Here is a 20,652-nt window from a genome sequence, read left to right on the forward strand (position 1 = left end):
ATTTGCCCTTTTGGACTTTGGAAATTATAACTATGTATTTTTATTTATAGAATTTCTGTTATGTTTTAAATCTTCCTTTTCTTTTTCATACTGCCCTGTTTTTGTCTTATAGCTTTCTTTCTGAGCATTGTAAATAATTGGAAGTCCCTTTAAAGTTATTCCATTTTCTCCATTTCTAGTGTATTTACAAATCTGCCATTTGTTTGTAAACTCACTCTAATGTAGTTAATTTATTCAGAGAGGTTGTCATTCTTTTAAAATGATTAACTTTTTTTTTTTTCATAGGATTCCATTCCTGTAGCAGTCCTATTTGCCCTATCTTTGGTAGATTTTTTTTATATTAATTTCTCATATGGAGGATATAGTACCTTGTGTATCACATAAATTCAGATCTGTATTCTTGAATGGGGCAGGCTTAGGTTTTCAATTTCTTGTGATTGGTTATATTTCAACACATAGTAGTGGGTAAATAGCAAACTTCCTTCTAGTTATTCCAGGAAATTCTTGTTTCCATTTCATTTATGAAACAGTCTTACTTCACCCTTGGGTTTATGCATGAAGCTCGGTTCCAGCTCTCTGCTCCCACGATTCTATGTCTAGTGTCCCTTCCCCATGTAATCTAAGTACCAGCCATTAATTGATAACTTGTTCCTGATTTCCCTTAAGCCTCTTGGCACTGACTGCAATTTAACATGCTCACTTTGAAGTACTAATCATGTCTGGTATCTGAGAATTTCCTTCTTTGGGTTTCAGTCTGGACTATGTATTTAAGGTCTTTTATGGGGTGGGGTGATTGTTAAATATTGCCCAACATTTCAACATCTATGCAGCAGGTTGGGAGATTTCCTTATCCAGTATGTCTTCTACAAATGCTGAAAGTCCTGGGTCATTGTTGTTGACAGGCTACTCCTTTGCCTTGGAGCCTACTAAGGGAGTTACTACTAAGATAGATGGATTAGGCATCTACTTCTTTGATAATGCCCACCCTTACTAATTCAGTATCCTTTTGTAATGAAGGGAAATCGTCAGAGAAATAAGAAACTTGAAGTTTGACAAGTATCACTGACAGAGGAAGGACACCAAGATTAATTTCTACCACTATGCCATGATACTTGACATTCTACAATTAGGAAGCACTTTTAGGTAGTTATTTTTTCATTTTTAAGACTCTTAAAAACAAGTATGTCAAAATCAGTGATTAATACTTGTTAAATTCTTTATTAGCATTATCTGATTGTTTTCTGGTAACTATTTTAAAAACATACATACAATATAGGAATATTGTTTTCGATGGGAAAAAAGCTATATAAGGAAGCTCATACTAAAAAAATGCCTCGCATGCAACATGGTTCGTTCGTTTAATGACTGAAGAAATACACACTCACACACACACAATCTTTCTTATATTTGAAAACATAATTTCTTATCTAATTACAGATTGATTTTAAATTTATTTAATCTTTTACTATAGTTAGTGCTAAATGCTTATGAATTTTAAAAGATGTAACATTTCTTAATCTTTGACAGCACAAGAAATGCAAAAACTTTGGGACATAAGAAATAATTGAAGTTTTAGGGAAAAAACATTTATTTTGTTGTTAGGACTTACCTTTCAAACAGTCAATTCAATTTAGAAAGTCTCTAGTGCTTCTACAAAAAACACAAGCTACAGTTTGTACAAATTTAGAAATGACATCCCTCAGAATTAACTATAAACAACTCACCAGCCCTGGAGGTTTTGCCTCTTTGCCAAGCTTGCTAGGTGAGTTTGCTAAACACAGTGCATTAACAAATACTCAATTATGATTGCCATGGGTTGCCAAACTGTGTCCTTAAGCTATCATTTTACATTCTGTATTTAGATAAAGTTTTACTTTTCCATAAAAAAGAATCTTTTTAGTTCATTTTTTGGATTGTAAAGTCACAGAAACAAGAGAAAACAGTGTTCAATTCTTCTTGCTTCCAAAACCATTAGAGTTGTTCTTACTTTCCTGCCTATGAATTTGAGGCAAGCAAGGTGTTATGGGCTCAACTCTGTCTTCTCAAAATTCTTAGATTGAAGTCATAATCTTTTTAATATCTCAGAATGTAACTAGATTGTCTCTTGAAATGAGGTCTTCAGAGAGGCAATTGAGATCTCTAAAGATCCTAAGGACCCTAAGGAAGATCCCCACCTCGTCTGCCTGGTGTCCTTATTAAGAACAACATGCATGTATAAAAAAGACAGACCATGTGAGGACATAGTAAGAAGGTGGCCAATGCAAGCCAAAGAGAGAGACTTCAGGGGAAATGAACTCTATTACATCTTGATCTTGGACATTTAACCTCCAGAACTATGAGAAAATAAACTTCTTTTGTCGAAGCCATGCAGTCTGTTATGGCACTTTGTTATGGCAGCCCTGCAAAGTAATACACAGAATAATCACCCCTTCTGTTCAGTCTCTGCAGTAATTAAATGAAAACCCCTGCCAGAGCTCACTTTCTCTAGTGGCCTTAAAGGCGTGGACAAGACAAGAATGTATCTACTAAAGTCTTGACAAAAACAAAACAAAACAAACAAACAAAACACACTGGATGAATCTTTTATTTTTTTAAGAATGCAAAAGGCACCTGTGTATTTTTTGTATGTGAGCATTTTTTTGGTTTTTGTTTCTTTGCTATATAGCATATATAATTGATCCAATAATGTCAACTGCTTTGAAAACCACTCAGGTCTTAGAAATAAATTTGGAATGAATCAAAGGTAGATGAGAAATATGAATTCATATTTTTCATTCTACTTCAAAATGCAAATTTTCAACTTTTTAGGAAAATGGATAATGTACTGAGAAAAAAGTACTTTTTTTCATGACCCTTCTCAAGCTACCAATAGGTTATTCTCAATTGCCAAAGGTCCCTGTCTGTGTCTAGATTATCATTAGTAAATGGTTGTGAGGATTACAGAAAGGATAATATTGCTGTATTGAAGTATATTTAATGGCTTCCATAGAAGTCAAGAAAGACACAAAACACTGAATCTGAAAATTATTATTATTTTTAAAATATTTTATTTATTCATTTGACAGACAGAGATCACAAGTAGGCAGAGAGGCAGGCAGAGAGAGAGAGGAAGGGAAGCAGGCTCCCCACTGAGCAGAGAGCCCGATGTGGGGCTCGATCCCAGACCCTGAGATCATGACCTGAGCTGAAGGCAGAGGCTTTAAGCTCCTGAGCCACCCAGGTGCCCCATGATTCTGAAAATTATTAATCCAAGAAGTAGAGTAGACTTTAAAAAAATAAAGAATAGGGGCACCTGGGTGGCTCAGTGGGTTAAAGCCTCTGCCTTCAGCTCGGGTCATGATTCCAGGATCCTGGGATCGAGCCCCACATTGGGCTCTCTGGTCCGTGGGGAGCCTGCTTCTTCCTCTCTCTCTTTCTGCCTGCTTCTCTGCCTACTTGAGATCTCTGTCTGTCAAATAAATAACAAATCTTCAAAAAAAAAAAAAACAACTAGAGAATAAAAACCCAGTAAAATATTGTACTTGCTTCATGCATCTAATTTTTATTGCAAATATTTTATGAATAGGAAATATTTTATTTTCTATATTTTAAAAATACATCTCACAGGGTGGCTGTTCCTCACCTAGCTCTTCCTGTAGCAGTTTATTTTGTTCCCTATTGTCTTTTCTCTCTGGTTATCAGCAATAATGTTAAACAAGCTCATTAGAAATTACAGTGCTGTCACAGATATTTGAAGAACAAAGGTGGGAGATTGTGTTCTCTGGAGATTCCAGAATAAGTTTACAAAGTTAACTAAGTTAACTACCATAAAACAGTTCTAAAAATATATATAAAGGAGGATCTAAATTTCCCATTTTGTTACTTGACTTGTTAAAACTGTTTCCAAGCCCATTCTCATTTTTCACTTTAGATCTGCTTTTTCAACTTACTCCAGACCATGTGCATTTTACATATCCCCCAGGCAATTCAAAGCCAGTGTGTTTAAAATCAAATTAATTATCTTGCCCCCAACTTCTTAATCAACATCTTCTTTCCTCAGTGAGTAGTACCACCTGCTAGTTCCTTGCCCAAGCTCTCACTTCCTATCAGTTTCTCCTCTCCTATGACCCTTCCACACATTTCTAGTCTCTCATGGTCCCAAATATGTTGCCCCCATTTTCAGTCCCCCTGGTGTCTGTCCAAGGAAAGCCATCACCTCCTACCCGGTTACTGAAGTAAGTGCCTTTGGGCCATCTTCTCCAGTTGATTTTTCCCATTGTCCTCAGTTTGACATTTCTAAAATACTAGTCTGTTTATATCCAAAACCATTCACTGGCTACCAACTGCTCTTGACAATGTCTACCTCTTTGGTCTTATTTCTGGACACCTTCCTATTCCAGAAAATGCCCGTAGTCCTTTTCTTTTAAGATTTTGTTTATTCATGAAAGACAGAGAGAGAGAGGCAGAGGGAAAGGGATGAGCAGGCTCCCCGTGGAGCAGGATGTCCAATATGGGACTCAATCCCAGGACCCCAGGATCATGACCTGAGCCAAAGGCTGTCACTTTACTGACTGAGCCACTCAGGTGCCCCCATAGTCCTTTCTGAAGAAATGAACATGATAGTCTCTCTCACCTGTATTCCTATGTGCACTTTGGATCTCAGGTTCTATGTGATTTCTTCTGGGAAACCTCCCAACTACCCCCAGTCTCAATTAAGGTCTCTTCTTAAGTGTTGTCACAAAGACGTATGTCTTATTCATGCATATTTACCCTATTTTAGCACTTTTCATACTACATTGCAAATGGCTTAACTTGGTCATATCATCTACCAGTTTGAAGGTGCCAGAAGACCAAGGCAGTTTTTATGTTGTTCATTGTTGTATGTGCACACAGCCTGGCATATAATAGGTAATTAATAGGTATTTATTAAATGAAAAGATAAAAAGTAATCATAAACAGAGATTACACTATTTCTGATGGACCTTTTATTCTGACTTCTTGTTTGGATATTTTAATAAAATAAGTGGTCGCTCAAATGTAGTTGAAAAATCCAGAAGTAACTTTAGGTGAAACTTTATCTAATTCCTCATACAATTCTCAAGGACAGTATAATGATAGGGAAGGAGAGTTAAACGGTACAGATTCCAAATGGATCAGAACGTTGACTCATTAGGCCATTTCTGTTACTTAATAATAGAGCAAGTAAATAAGTGCCATGACTCACTGTTCTTCTCAAGTGTAATATATTTTTCCCAGGGGTTTCTAATTACTAAAGAGAAGTCAAACCTTTTTCCCAGACTGTATGTATAGAAAGTGAAGGATAATTTAAATGTCTTGAAAAAATGGGAAAGAGATTTTAAAATGAATTGATGATAAGGATATATACACCTCTTGGTTTTTCTGTCCAGGAACACTTGGGACTACTCCAAAGGAGTAAGGGGTTACTATCTGAGGGAAAGATCAAGCTGGAGGCAAGAGTTCCTTTATCCTTTATTGCTTTGACATTTAATGTTGGTCCAGTATTTTAGGACAGTCTTTGTGCATTGCACAGCTGTGTCTAGCACAGGGGAAACTTGCCAGCATTAATGGCAATCAGCAGCACAAGGCATTCTGCTGACCGCACCTAATTCTTTTACACTGATTAAATATTTAAGAACAGAAAGGTTCTGCATTTAAAAACACAGTAAACCATGCTAGTCCAAATCAAAAATTTTAAATTGTCATATATCTCCAAGACTTTATACTCATCATTCACCATTAGAATGATAGAATTTTCCTAAACTGAAGTGAGTTTTTAGATGCTGCCATTAAGAATGTCTAAAGTGGGGCAACTGGGTGGCTCAGTGGGGTAAGCCTCTGCCTTCAGCTCAGGTCATGATCCCAGGGTCCTGGGATCGAGTCCCACATTGTGTTCTCTGCTAAGCAGGGAGCCTGCTTCCCCTCTCTCTCTGCCTGCCTCTCTGTCTACTTGTGATCTCTGTCTGTCAAATAAATAAAATTTTAAAAAAATTAAAAAATAAGTAAATAAATAAATAAAAAGAATGTCTAAAGTGGAAAGAACTTCAGGCCAACCTTTCCTTCTTTCAGCCTTTATTCCCAAAGGATGCAATGAATATTGTGTGGGGTGTCAAAAACTAAAAGCAGTAAAAACTACTCTTTGAAGTTTACTACCAGGATCCAATGTCTCAACAGACCAAATGGGTGTGTACCTTCAAAGAAACCTGTACTCCTTTAACTCTTCCTAGAAGGAATTAAGGTACAGATGGACTTCTCTGGAAAAGGCTCTGTGCCTTGGTAATTTTTATGCCTTACTTTGTGGAGCCTACCCAGCCCTACCCATATATATCTTGCTTCTACCATTGCCAATGTCTTGGAACACAAACCTTGGAGAAACTGTATAGGTGACTTTGTTCATCTACTTCCCTAATAATGATTTATTCAGCCTTTCTATTTTATCTTGCTTTATCCTATCTTAAAAATTAGTATAACTATTTTAATATTTGATTTTAAATTATCTTTATAAGAGTACACTGAGCAAAACATGGTTCTTTAAAAAAATATATTTCATTAAAGTTATCACCAAGATGTCATCAGGACATTAAAAGGTAGAAAAACTTGAGAAGCAGTCTTTATTCTTGTTATTTAGTAAAAGGAACTTATTTCTAATGTCTGTCTTTACAAAATTCAGTTTGTGATTACTGCAGACCAACTTCTATTCAGCATACTATTGGAAGTCCTATCCACAGCAATCAGACAAGAAAAAGAAATTAGAAGCATCCATATTGGTAAGGAAGAAGTTCAACTGTCACTATCTGCAAAAGACATGATACTATACATAGAAAACTCTAAAGACTCCACCAAAAAACTTTCTGCAGTAATAATGCATTCAGTAAAATAGTAGGATACAAAATTATTACCCAACAATTGATATTTACATATACCAGTAACAAAGTAGTAGAAAAAGAAATTAAGATAATGATTCTATTTACACTTACACCCAAAATAATTAAATACCTAGGAATAAACTTAACCAAAAATGTGAAAGACCTATACTCTGAAAACTGTAAAACACTGAGAAAAAAAACTAAACACACAAACAAATGGAAAGATATTCCATGTTTGTGTATTAGAAGACAATATTACTAAAATGTCCATATTACCCAAAGCAGTCCACAGGTTCAATATTATTTTATTTAATTTTTTAAATTTTAAATTCTTAAATTTTAATTTAATTTAATTAACTTTTAATTAAGTCCTTATCAAAATACCAACAGCATTTTCACAAGCCAGAACAAATAATGCAACAATTTGTATGGAACCACAAAGGACCCCAAATAGCCAAAGTAATCTTGAGAAAGAAAAACAAATCTGGAGGTACTGCAGTGCCTATAGTAAAGCAGTATGGCACTGGCATAAAAAGAGACACATAGATCAGCGAACAGAATAGAGAGCTCAGAAATAAACCCTCAATTAAATGTATCAATTCATCTATGACAAAGGAGACAAGATATATACTGGGGAAAAGACAGTCTCTTCAATCAACTGTTCTGGGAAAGCTGGACAGTTACATGCAAAAAATAAAACCAGACCACTTTCTAACATCATACACAAAAATAAACTTAAAGTGGATTAAAGACCTACATGTGAGACCTGGAATCCATAAAAATCCTAGAAGAGAACACAGGCAGTAAATTCTCTGACAATTGCTATAGCAACAGTTTTCTAGATATATTTCCTAAGGTAAGGGAAAATAAAGCAAATAAATAAATAAATGACTATTGGAACAACATCAAAATAAACACTTTGTACAGCACAGGAAACCATGAGTAAAACAGAAAGGAAACATACTGAAATGACAGGGTTATTTGCAAATGATATATCCTATAAGATGTTAATATCCAAAATCTATAAAGAATTTCTAGAAGTCAACACCAATCAATCAGCCAATCAATAAACACACACACCACACACACACACACACACCCTCGATTAAAAAATGGGCAGATGTTTTTAAACAGGCATTTTCCCAAAGAATATACATAGATGGCCAGCAGACACATGAAAAGATGCTCAAAGTCTGTAATCATCAGGGAAACAGAAATCAAAACCACAATGAGATGTAACCTTACACCTGTCAGAATAACTAAAATCAAAAAGAAAAGAAATTGCAGACATTGGGGAGAAAGTAGAGGAAAAGGAATGCTTGTACACTGTTGGTGAGAATGTAAATTGGTACAGCCACTGTAGAAAATAGTATGGAGGTTTCTGAAAAATTAAAAATAGAAATATCGTGTGATTCAATACTTCTACTGGGTATTTACCAGAAGACAGTGAAAACGCTAATTTGAAAGGACATATGCACACCTTTGTTTATGGCAGCATTATACAATAGCCAAGACACAGAAGCATCCTAACACATCATCAGTAGATGAATGGAGAAGGAAGATGTACACACACACACACAGAGTGAAATCTTATACTGCCATAAGAAAAAGACAAGATCTTGCCATTTGCAACAGCATGGAGGACCTGGAAGGTATTGTGCTAAGTGAACTAAGTCAGAGTGAAAGAGACACACACCATATGATTTTACCCATATGTGGAATTTATTAAAAAACAAACAAACAACTGATGTGAATAAACAAACAGAAAGTGGAATCAGACCTGTAAACACAGGGAACAAACCAATGGTTGCCAGAAGTGATAGTGGTGAGGGATGGACTAAAATGGTAAAGGGGAGAAGGGGGTACAAGCTTCCTGGTTATGAAATGAGTAAATCATGGGAATAAAAGGCACAGCACAGAGAATACAGTCACTGGTATTGTAATACTGATGGATGGTGACATATGGGAGCTACACTTATGGTCACCATAAGTATAATGTTTAAACTTGTTGAGCCAGTATATTTGTACACCTGAAACTAATGTAACATAGTGTGCCAACTACACTCCAAAAAAACAAACAAAAAAAGATAACCATGGCCAAAACTCCCTGAGGAGAATGACCTTGAGAGGACACAGAGATTGAGCATAGGACAATCAAAAGAAGAGAAGAATTTTGTCACTCATTTAGTCTCACCTATGCTAACAGGGTTTCTTTGGCAATCTGACTACATCCTTAGTAAAAAGCAAAAAGGCTCATGTTTAAATGTCTCTGACTTTAGGGTGTTCTGTGGTTCAAAGAAGTAATTTTTCTACTTTTTAAAAAAAATTATTTGAGAGAGAGAGAGCGCACGAGCAAGCACCTGAACAGGGGGAGGGGCAGAGGTAGAGGAGGAGAGGGAATCTTAAGCAGACTCCCCCAGTGATCCCAGGACCCTGAGATCATGACTTGAGCTAAAATCAAGAGTCAGATGCCCAACCAACTGGGCCACCCCAGTGCCTGAAATGTTTTTTGTTTAATTGTGGCCCACTTTAGTGATGGAGGATTAGTGGGAACTAAAAGTTCTAGTCCATCTACACAATTCATTCCTCCTTTTAGACTAAATAATGCATGGATAACAAAGGAAAAAATCAATATTCAGTGTGAGCTTATACATGTGTACTATAAAATACCCTCTAAGCAAAAAAAAAAAAAAAAAAAATTATCACACTTATTTTGATAGTATGTTGACACTCACTCATCCGTACAAATTCAATTAGTACATCTACCAAAAATGTGCATGTTATTAGCCATTGTTGAATGTAGGTTGAGGCGGTAGTATGTGGGTTGTACACATCTTCTCTAGCATTATAACATGAATGATTCTTATTTAAACCTTAATATGCACATATATTAACAACTAGCTATTTGAAATATAAGCCAAAATTACCATTAATGCAAATATTCATTAACAAATGATAACCAAATTATCTTCAACCACATGATCCTCAATAACCAAAAAATGTTTAGTAAATTAAATTGAGAACAATAAAGCTACCTAGTAATTTGTAAGTATGAAGTGAAAAAAGCAACAATTAAAAATAAAAAATAAACCACAAGATTAACGAAGTTCTGAGAACAAAGCATCCTGATTGTTTTCATGCCTATTACTAGCTTTCCAGTATTTTGAGCACTGAAGCAACTGACTACTTATAAAGTACCTCATTTCTTAAATTCTATGACGTGCTGAGTTGTTTATGATCTTCAAATATTAGTAATCTATAATAACTCACTTATTCAACTGGTGGAAAATCTTAGTTCTATGTAAAGGTTAATATATACGGGATTATACTTTTTTTAGTAATAAATGAAGGAAAGGATTTGCATTTGGGGATCATTTGGAAGCCCACCAGAAGTCTTTTCCAGAAGCACCTGGAGATGTGAACCATTCATTCTTTGGGAAACAGCTATTACCTCCTGTGGTGTGAGTTGAAAGGCTGATTAACTGCTGAGCACCAGAGTCAGGCCTATTGAAGGATGTCATCCTTCAAGGACTGGGATGCTGCTGAGAGATTCCAGTCTTTCATGGACTTTGAGCCAGATGGCCTCCAAGTCTCCCACTGACCCTGGATGTCCCCATTTATGACTGACGAGGAGATGTTGACACGTGTTTCTGCTAAGAGTTTCAGCTACACATGTTGTTTCAAAGACAATACTCTTTATGTTCTAGAGAGAGATAACACTAATATGATTTGCTGGTTTCTGGGCTGTATCTCCAAACTGATACTCTGATGCCAATGAGAGTTTTTATATTCATTGTAAATTGGGAATGAGTTTCAGTGGATAAAACAGAAGTAAGGGCTGTTAGCAATCCCTTTCCAAGTATGCTAATAGTTTTTAGTCAATCCTCCTCCACAAGCCTTTTCAAACTAATAGTTAATAAAGGTACCTTAATTTTCAGTTTGATGACGATATCAAAATCTGGTCAAAGAGCTGGATGGCTCTGTTGTGTTCCTGTCAAGATATTCAGATTATCTTTTATTTTTATTTTTTATTTCTTTATTTTTCCAGAGAATGCACACGGAGGTGGGGGGAGAGGCAGAGGGAGAAAGAGAATCTTAAGCAGGCTCTGCGCTTGGAGCTTGATCTCATGAGGGCATGACCTGAGCCAAAATCAAGAGTTGGACGCTTATCTGACTGAGCCACCCAGGCGCCCCAAATTATCCAGATTATCTTAAAGAGCACCTCATGTGCTTGAAAAACTACCAAACTTGCCCTTTCCATATTAAAACCTTTCATGAGAACTTTCATTGTTTCTCTTGAAATGAGGAGGTTTGGCTTCAAAGATTTGGCATAAACACAACTTCATTTATCTTAACATGAGTGGTGAAAAAAATAGGCTATTTTGTAAGGACCTCTGTGACTTCCTGAGCATTCTCTTTTCCAGGAGGACATGACCCTGAGTGGAAGACAGTGTCTCCCATGAGGTAGGAGGAAAGAAGGCAGGTGAGTGATATGGTTAAAACTCATTCTACAAAGCACACAAGGCTTCTGTCTCCATGGGTCACGATAAATTTTTTTAACACAGACTTTGATTTCATCTCGATCTATCTAGGACAATGTTGAAATTAAATGGTATCCAAAGTCTAGGCAACAGTATCTTTGTCCTTGGATCTGTGAAATTCCACAAGAAAAGTGCTCAGAAAGAGTTGCAAGAAGTGAAGGATTTAGGGAGTTTAGGAATTATTCAAACAAAACCAGTTAAATTTATAGGAATCCCCAATGAGGAAAGCATTAAGAATGGGAGTTTTGAAATGAAAATTTTCCACATTATTTCAGAGGTCCTGCTTCCTGACTGAATGTTGCTTGTGTTTGCTCTTATAAATAATATTTCTTCCAACTGGCACCCTTAAACAGGATCCATTCAGACAAATTTCATGGGGCATTGAGCAATTCCGGTACCTTTCTCAATCAAAACTAAAGGTTATGTTATTCTCCTTATCCTTTCCTTTTGAGTGGCTACAAAGGAAGTTGTTGATATTATTGTTAATGTTTCAAAGAAAACTAGAGCTATGAGTTATTTTCTTATGTGAAGCAGGGCGCCAGCCTTGGAAATGTCCTTGAAGAAAGGCTTTTTTGGGTGCCACTACTCTTTCTCACAGGGCAAAGGGTGGTAATAGCAGTCTTTAGTTTTCCACTAGTTTGCTGTCCTTTCTTTGCTGTGTTAGGTTAGGTTATGGTTAGGAATCTCATTCTTGGGTGGCGGTGCACACAGCTAGTGTGACAATTTGGTTGGCCTGGTGTGCTGGGAGGCACAAGGAGGGAGCCTTCGGGAAATGCCCATGATTTCCATCAACAAAGAAAAAATTGGCTAGTTGGCAACTGAGGGTCAAATCAATAATGATTCTTTTGTGTGGGCACAGTTGGAACAAAATGCCTTTCACCAATTTTAATAAAACCTCTGAAACATGATTGTAAAGGGACATTGGGGAAAATCTTGTGACCTCTTTGGAACATATAAGAAGGACTCTCAAGATGACCTTTGAGTTCAGAGATGGAATGGATCTCTGGGGGTGGCTCTTTCCAATGAGCGCAGACCTATATGCTCATTGACTGTTTTAGAAGGAAAGAAGAGACTTCAAGAGAAAAAAAAAAAAAATAGAGGGCACCTGGGTGGCTCAGTCCTTAACTGTCTGCCTTTGGCCTGGGTCCAGATCCCAGGGTCCTGGGATAGAGCCCCATATCAGGCTCCCTACTCAGCAGGGAGGCTGCTTCTCCCTCTCCAGCTCCCCTGTGCTTTTGTTCCCTCTCTTGCTATCTTTCTTTTTCATAAATAAATAAAATCTTAAAAACAAAAGAAAAAAATAAAATTTATTGGGTAGCATGGGAGACAGAGGTGGACTCATATAACCCTGTGCCCTTTAATCCATGGGGTGGAAAGAGGCTAGTGTACTAGTAAAATAATGTTCAGTGTGGGATTGAGAAATTGGGGAAATAAGTACAGAGAGGAGAAGACTATGTTAGGGAATACTAAAATGTGAATTTCACTGCTAAGGTGGCATAATGGAGACTTCTGGATTATCCCAAGGGCATACTGGCACTCAGTAATAAAAAAACAAAGGGACTCTTTCTGACCAAAGACCTGGACAGATGGTAGGGGAAACAGGTGTGGTTGCAAACAGCCCAAGGCTTTTCAATATCAACTGTACCCACAGGCTTGAAAAGACTGACGTTACCCATACAAAATGTGGGAGAGACACCTATATGATCAGATTACCATCTGTACTATCGCTGTCAATAACTACTCAGAGGATGAGTACAAACCAACCAAACACCATAATAGCCACCTTTAGGGGAGGGCAGGTGTGCCTGGATTTTTCTATGGCCTCGCAGAGCTGACAGGCAAGGGATTTTGCTGGTTTGGGGAACTTCTTGAGAAGCATGGGGGGGCAATGGTTCCTATCCTGGAAATTTTGCCTTCAGGCCTAGCACCAAAGAAAGCATGTAGCCTATGGCACAGACATTGTCTAAATCTGGAGCTGTCATTCTCTGTGCCTCAGGGGCCTGAGGGAGTTGGAACAGCCTCTGATTGCCCGCAGCAGCCCCTCATACTTGAGGGCCATTCCATCTGTCATACTTCAGAACTTTTCATCTGCAGAGGTCTGTGCTCTAAAGCCAAACATGTGGCCTTTGCACTTCCTGGGGCTTCAGGTGGAGTGTCCTTCCGTCAACGTTCCCAAAACTTACCCCCTGCTGTCTCTGCTCTGATGATACCTCACCAAAAGCAGCCTTCTCTTGTCATTCTATATAAAATAAATCCTCTCAGGGCACCTGGGTGGCCCAGTTGGTAAGCATCTGTCTTTAGCTCAGGCCCTGATCTCAGGATCCTGGGATCAAGCCCCACCTTGGGCTCTCTCCTAGGCGGGAGCCTGCTTCTCCCTCTTCCACTCCCCCTGCTTGTGCTCCCTCTCTTGCTGTCTCTCTCTCTGTCAAATAAATAACAAAATCTTAAAAAAATAAATAATAAAAAAATAAACCCTCTCTCTTGGGATCCCTATCCCGTTTCCATAAATTTGTTTTTCTCCTTGGCCTTTGCACCATCTGTTACTTTATATATTTACTAGTAAATTATTTGCTTGGCCTATTTCTTGCACCACTAGAATATAAGTTCCATGAGGGGAGGGATTTTGTCTGTTTTGTTTACTGTAATATCCTGCCACTGGCATCTTGTGACTATTTGGAAAATGAATGAATGGGGCCATAAGTAAAACCTTTAATTCTTTCTGATCTGTCTCAATTGACTCAGACCTGTGGGCTGCTTGGGCCCCAAGGGGGAACAACAGATGTAAAGGGCTTTTTTTTTTTTTGGCAAAGTGTATAACCTAAACTAATCTATAGACCTAAGCAGCAAAGTGAAAGCTCTTCGCTCTGAGAAAGACAAACTGTTGTCAGGGTTTCCTATTTATCTTTCCAAGGCAGGGTCCTACCGCGTCCAGAATGTTGTGCTTGGAGTGACCGTGACAAATTTCTGGTCCTCAGTGAAAAAGAAACAGGACAACTGGGTCATACATGCCCCTGGCTCATGCCAACATCCAGTCATGATGGACTTGTCTCTGTATTTTAGGGTCTTTAAATCTTCTTTTTACTGTCCCTCGATTTAAGGTTTTGAAACCAAGGCAGCCAATAGAGCTTAGGAAATATTTATAGTTATCTTAAAATTAAGTTTATAGGAAGATGCATAAATGACTGTTCACCCTTCTGTTCCATGGTTTCTGAGTATCATCTTCTATTCCAAGGGCTTTGATGGCAGTTATGCTCATGCTTCCATGGAGGAAACTTGTCACCCATTAGAAAAGATTCTCCAAACATCAGTGGGCTTAAGGACCACCCAAAGTAGTAGTTGAACTCTCTAGTTCTCTTCTTTGTAACTCTGAATTCCAAATGTCAGAGACAATAGATTTGAGCTGGGTTTGATGACTTACTGCAGGATTCCTGGACAAGCTTAGCTTCAACATTAATACAATGGAGATCAATCCATCAAGTCTGTGAAAACCTGGTTGCCCATCTCCACATTAGAGATCTGGTAGGAATTTAGAAGAGATTCATGGGATCCTTAGAAAGATGAGCTCTCTGGTCTCTTGTCAACTTTGGATCAAGAAAAGGAGCTAAGATAACTTTTCAGATTTCTTAAAATAGGCTGGTCTTGGGTTGCCTGGGTAGCTCAGTTGGTTAGGAGTCTGCCTTCAACTCAGGTCATGATCTTGGGGTCCTGGCATCAAACCCTATGTCAGGCTCTGCACTCACTGGGGAGTCTGCTTGTTCCTCTACCTCACCCCCCACCCCCACTTATGCTTTCTGTGTCTTTCAAATGATTTCTTTTTTTTTTTTTAACAAAAAGAGGCTGGTCTTTAAATGGTGTCTCCACCAGCACCAGGATGCCCTATACAAGTCACAGCACCCTCTACCATCAGCAAGCACATCATAGCCTCAGTCAATGAATATTCTGGAGGCAGCTCATACAGGTGTGTGAGAACACGTTATTAACATTTTGGGAAAATTGGGAACTGGTTGATCTAACAACACTAGCTTAGAAGGGGCCCTGGTGGGAGGGAGTAAGCCACTGAAATAAGCCTTCTCCAGCACTCCATGGAGCTAGTTCTTAAACATTCACCAGCAACATCCCTCAACATTACAGTAAGCCCTTTGCCTTCCTGGGTTGTGTGTGTCTGTGTGTATGTGTGTGTGTATGTGGACATGCTTTAAAATATTTTGTAAAAACAAAAAAGGATAAAAGTATCCCAGAAAATGGAGATGAAAGTCACCTGACCAAGTTCAAGCACCTTACAGACAATGGACTATTCATTCATGCTGAGGAGCTGGAGTCTAACCTTCCTTCCGCATATTCCAAGTATGACACCAGCAACTTTCCAGTCTTAGACCAGCTGTTGACTCTCCCCATAAATTGTGGGGATCTAAGCAGAGAGTTAACTCCTTTATGAAAGCATGTCAGTGGCCATGAGGCCATATACAATATATGTTTTATGAACACATCTAAAAGAGAAACAGCCATCAGAAGATCTGGCTCCTGTACTAACTTTCACTGTAGTGTTAAATGTTTGCCAAGAAGTTAAGTTTCCTCCTCTTCAGATTTTAAAAATCTCATTATAGTAGTGACACCCAGCTTTACTAAAAGAGAATGTATATGATCATATCAATGGCTCCACCACATGAGATAAGGACAATCTCCCTAGAACTTCAAATATTCTTGTGGAAATAACACATGAATTGTTTATCCTACCTGAGAACCACCTCTATTTGAATAGCAGCCTAGAAAGATATTAAGAGTACAGGGTTGGGCCCCTGAAGCAGGGTCTGTTGACATTATTAGGTGTTGACTCCCCAACTCCCAAAGTTCTTTTAGCCATGAGAAGGAAAGAGACACCTCTTGCTCTATAAGGAAATCCTTTTCAGTCTGTTGCCTAGTGATTGCCTAGTTTATGCCTTTCTGCTCTTCTGGGGGTACTTAATATAAGGACACTAGAGGATCTTCACCTGGCACCAGGGGCTCAAATGCTTCTGGAAAAGCAGCTTTGCAATTGAGATGAGTAGATATGAATTAATCATTTTATTTATTTTTTATTACAGATTTATTTATTTATTTATCTATTTGACATAGAAAGAGAGAGAGAGAACAAGCAGGGGGAACAGCAGGCAGAGGGAGAAGCAGACTCCCTGCTGAGCAGGGTGCCCGATGGCAGGACTCAGTCCTAGGATTCCGTGATCATGACCTGAGCCGAAGGCAGACACTTAACTGAGTCACTCAGGTGCCCTCTTTAACCAGTTTAGAAAACAAATCACTCCAGGATTCATGGCAACAGCTATTCAGTTTACCAGGAAAGCCCAGCACTACTAGATTTTCTTCCTCTCCGGTCAGTCCGTAATCCAGAGTACTAGGATATTGCTACCTTTCCTCAAATGCAGGAAAATAGGAAGGTGCCATGACCTGAAAATCTCAGCTCTGAAAACTCAGGCTGGTTTCAGAGGAAACTTCCAGTGGATGAAACCAGCTACAATATGCATAACATGTCTGTTGTACTTTTGGACTTAGTCCTTTCCTCAAGGTAACATTTGGGTTCTTTCCTCTCCTTGCACAGGCTGCTACCTCTGCTTAGATCTCTTCTGCTCACCTCCATCTTCACTTGACCAGTTGCTCCCCATATTACAGTACTCAGCTCATTTGTCACCCCATGTCTGAAAGGCTCCCCTGGGCAATCCTCATCTCCAGCCTGGGATAAGGAAGGTTCCTCTGAGTTTTTATAGTAATTTTTTATTATTGCCATCACACCATAGGCCATAACATGCAATATAACCTCTGTATGATTAATGTCTTTCTTATAGCAGTGGTTCTAAATTTTGGTTGCATGTTAGGATGATCTAATACATAACTCTATATGCTATGCCATGCTCACCACTACTGTCTCTCACCATACAACACTATTACCATATCATTGACTATATTCCTTATGTTGTGCCTTTCATTCCCAGAATATTCATTCTATAACTGGAAGCCTGTATCTCCAACTCTCCTTCAGTCCTTTTGCCCATCCCCCTTCTCCTCTCCCCTCTGGCAACTATCAGTTTGTTCTCTGTTTATGGGTCTGATTCTGCTTCTGGTTTGTTTATTCTTTTTTTTTTTTTTTTTTTTTAGATTTCACATATATGTAGAATTACATGGTACTGTCTCTATTACTCTGACTTATTTCACTTAGCATAATACCTATCCATCCATGTTGTCTCAAATGGCATGATCGCATCCTTTCTTAAGGGTGTATAGTATTCCATTGTGTGTGTGTGTGTGTGTGTGTGTGTGTGTATGTGCATGGCACATGTATATCACTGGACACTGATATTGCTTCTATATCTTAGCTATTGTAAATAAGGCTACAATAAACACTGACATGTATATAACTTTTTGAATTACTGTTTTTGTTTCCTTTGAGTAACTACCTTGTAGTAGAATTACTGCATCATATCGTATTCTTACTTTTATTATTTTTTAGAAACCTCCATACTGTTTTCTACAGTGGCTGTGCCAATTTACATTCTCACCAACAGTGTACAAGCATTCCTTTTCCTCCACATTCTCCCCCGTGCTTGAAATTTCTTTTCTTTCTTATTTTAGCCATTCTGACAGGTGTAAGGTCACATCTCATTGTGGTTTTGATTTCTGTTTCCCTGATTATTACTGATATTGAGCATATTTTCATGTGTCTGCTGACCATCTATATATCCTCTTTGAGAAAATGCCTATTCAGGACCTCTGCCCCTATTTTAATTGAGGTGTTTATTTTATTTTATCATTATTATTATTATTTTTTGGTGTTGATTTGTATAAATTCTTCACAGATTTTGGATATTAACCCCTTATAGGATATGTCATTTGCAAATATCTTGTCCAGTCAGTAGGTTGCCTTTTTGTTTTATTCATGGTTTCCTGAGCTGTACAAAAAGTGTTTATTTTGATGTAGTTCCAATAGCTTATTTTTGCTTTAGTTTCCCTTACCTTAAGAAACATATCTAGAAAAATGTTGCTATAGCAAGTGTCAGAGAATTTACTGCCTGTGTTCTCTTCTAGGATTTTTATGGATTCCAGGTCTCACATGTAGGTCTTTAATCCATTTTAAGTTTATTTTTGTGTATGATGTTAGAAAGCAGTCTAGTTTTATTCTTTACATGTAGCTGTCCATCATGGTTTTTTGAAAAGACTGTCTTTCCCTCAGGGTATATTCTTAGCTCCTTTGTCATAGACCATAGTGTTTTCAAAGCTCTTCCATCTTGTAGCATGGATCAGTACCTCACCTCTTCCTATGGCTGTTACCAAACTGGCAACTGCTAAGTTAGTATAAATAAGTGAAAAGATCACACTGTTGTCTTTGTTTGACAAGTTAAATCCAAGCATAGCAAAGGATAAGATTTAAAGAAACAAATAGCAAGGAGTAAAGCATCACTTTTTTCCCAGGGGACAGCTGAATACGCCTCAATTTCTTTTTGTCTCAGAACCAAGAGTTTACCTGGCTAGGGATGCCAAGGAACCAGATTCATAGTTTGCCAGGCATAGTGAAAATATGCCCTTCTTTTTGCCTTCCAATAATTTTGAACGCTTTTCCTAAGAGTAGAGGTTTCCCAACGTTACCAGTTCTCACCTCAAGGTAGACATCCAAACTTTGCTACCTCCCTTGCATCCTCAGGTCAGGCGTGGGACCTCCTCTACCAGCCAAGAAGCATCCTTGCCCAAATTCCTGTCTGAACAGTTTTGGATGCACTCCACTCACTGCAGAAATACCCTGTGCAGGAAGAGCTTCTAGGGGAAGCTTCCAGAGCTGGCATTGGAGGTAGTAGTTGGAGTGATGCAGTGGTGGGCTGTTCCCCTGGGGCAGTTTTGTCATCAAACTGGGGCATCACCCCCAGTTTCAGCTTCCAAGTCTGGTCCTCTGGAGAAGCCCCCCTGGAGAGTCTGGGAGTTAATCATGATCTCCAGTTAATTCTTTTTCTGCTTAAATTGGTTACAGTGTATTTCTGTCAAACAAGAAGAGGATTGCTATCATGGACTCTACCTTAGAAACCCTGAACTGGTGCTGAACTGTAAGGAGATGCTTGCCCCAAATTCACTAATTAACTTTAGGGCCATACCAATCTCTTTTGCTTGCATGGCTCAATTTGACAAATTCTCTCTGTCACTCAGAATAAAAAGTTTCACAGGTGCAGTCTGAATAATTGTGACTGTGACATTTGACACTAATAAAACAATAATCCCAACAGTATTTTGTTGTCTCTGCAGAACACTCATTCTGAATCCTGATCTTTTTACCAAGTCCACCGTGCATGTTAATTCAGGTGACCTTATTTCTTTACCACCCTTCCTGACCCACTATTTTTCTCACACACAGGGGCTTTAAAATACGTTGTCTAGATATTTAAAATTGTTAGATCTTCTTGTTGGACAGACCCTTTGAGTATGATATAGTGTCCTTCCTCATCTCTTATTATAGTCTTTGGCTTAAAATCTAATTGATCTGATGTAAGGATTGCCACTCCTGCTTTCTTCTGATGTCCATTTGCACGGTAAATTCTTTTCCACCCTCTCACTTTAAATCTGGAGGTGTCTTCGGGCTTAAAATGAGTTTCTTGGAGGCAACATATAGATGGGTTTTGTTTTTTTATCCATTCTGATACCCTGTGTCTTTTGACAGGGGCATTTAGCCCATTAACATTCAGGGTAACTATTGAGAGATATGAATTTAGTCCCATTGTATTGCCTGTAAGGTGACTGTTACTGTATATGGTCTCTGTTCCTTTCTGATCTACCACTTGTAGGCTCTCTCTTTGCTTATAGGACCCCTTTCAATATTTCCTGTAGAGCTGGTTTGGTGTTTGCAAATTCTTTCAGTTTTTGTTTGTCCTGGAAGCTTTTAATCTCTCCTTCTATTTTCAATGATAGCCTAGCTGGATATAGTATTCTTGGCTGCATGTTTTTCTCGTTTAGGGCTCTGAAAATATCATGCCAGCTCTTTCTGGCCTGCCAGGTCTCTGTGGATAAGTCAGCTGCCAATCTAATATTTTTACCATTATATGTTACAGACTTCTTTTCCCGGGCTGCTTTCAGGATTTTCTCTTTGTCACTGAGACTTGTAAATTTTACTATTAGGTGACGGGGTGTGGGCCTATTCTTATTGATTTTGAGGGGCGTTCTCTGAACCTCCTGAATTTTGATGCTCGTTCCCTTTCCCATATTGGGGAAATTCTCCCCAATAA

General features: G+C 38.3%; 1 protein-coding gene and 1 long non-coding RNA gene across 4 annotated transcripts in view; one reads left to right on the forward strand and one right to left on the reverse strand.

Annotated features, from left to right (window-relative positions):
- The window catches only part of LOC106005670, an 89,426-nt gene extending 77,580 nt beyond the window's left edge, over positions 1 to 11,846 (forward strand). The window contains exon 3 of the long non-coding RNA XR_001179211.2: positions 11,288 to 11,846. This is a non-coding gene — a long non-coding RNA (uncharacterized LOC106005670). The remainder of the gene's footprint in view (positions 1 to 11,287) is intronic.
- The window catches only part of CCDC192 (coiled-coil domain containing 192), a 197,715-nt gene that overhangs the window by 102,001 nt on the left and 75,062 nt on the right, over positions 1 to 20,652 (reverse strand). The gene's annotated exons all lie outside the window — the stretch shown is intronic.

This window comes from Mustela putorius, unplaced genomic scaffold, assembly GCF_011764305.1.
Source record: "Mustela putorius furo isolate JIRA1106 unplaced genomic scaffold, ASM1176430v1.1 tig00000145_pilon_pilon_pilon, whole genome shotgun sequence".
Classification (NCBI taxonomy): domain Eukaryota; kingdom Metazoa; phylum Chordata; class Mammalia; order Carnivora; family Mustelidae; genus Mustela; species Mustela putorius.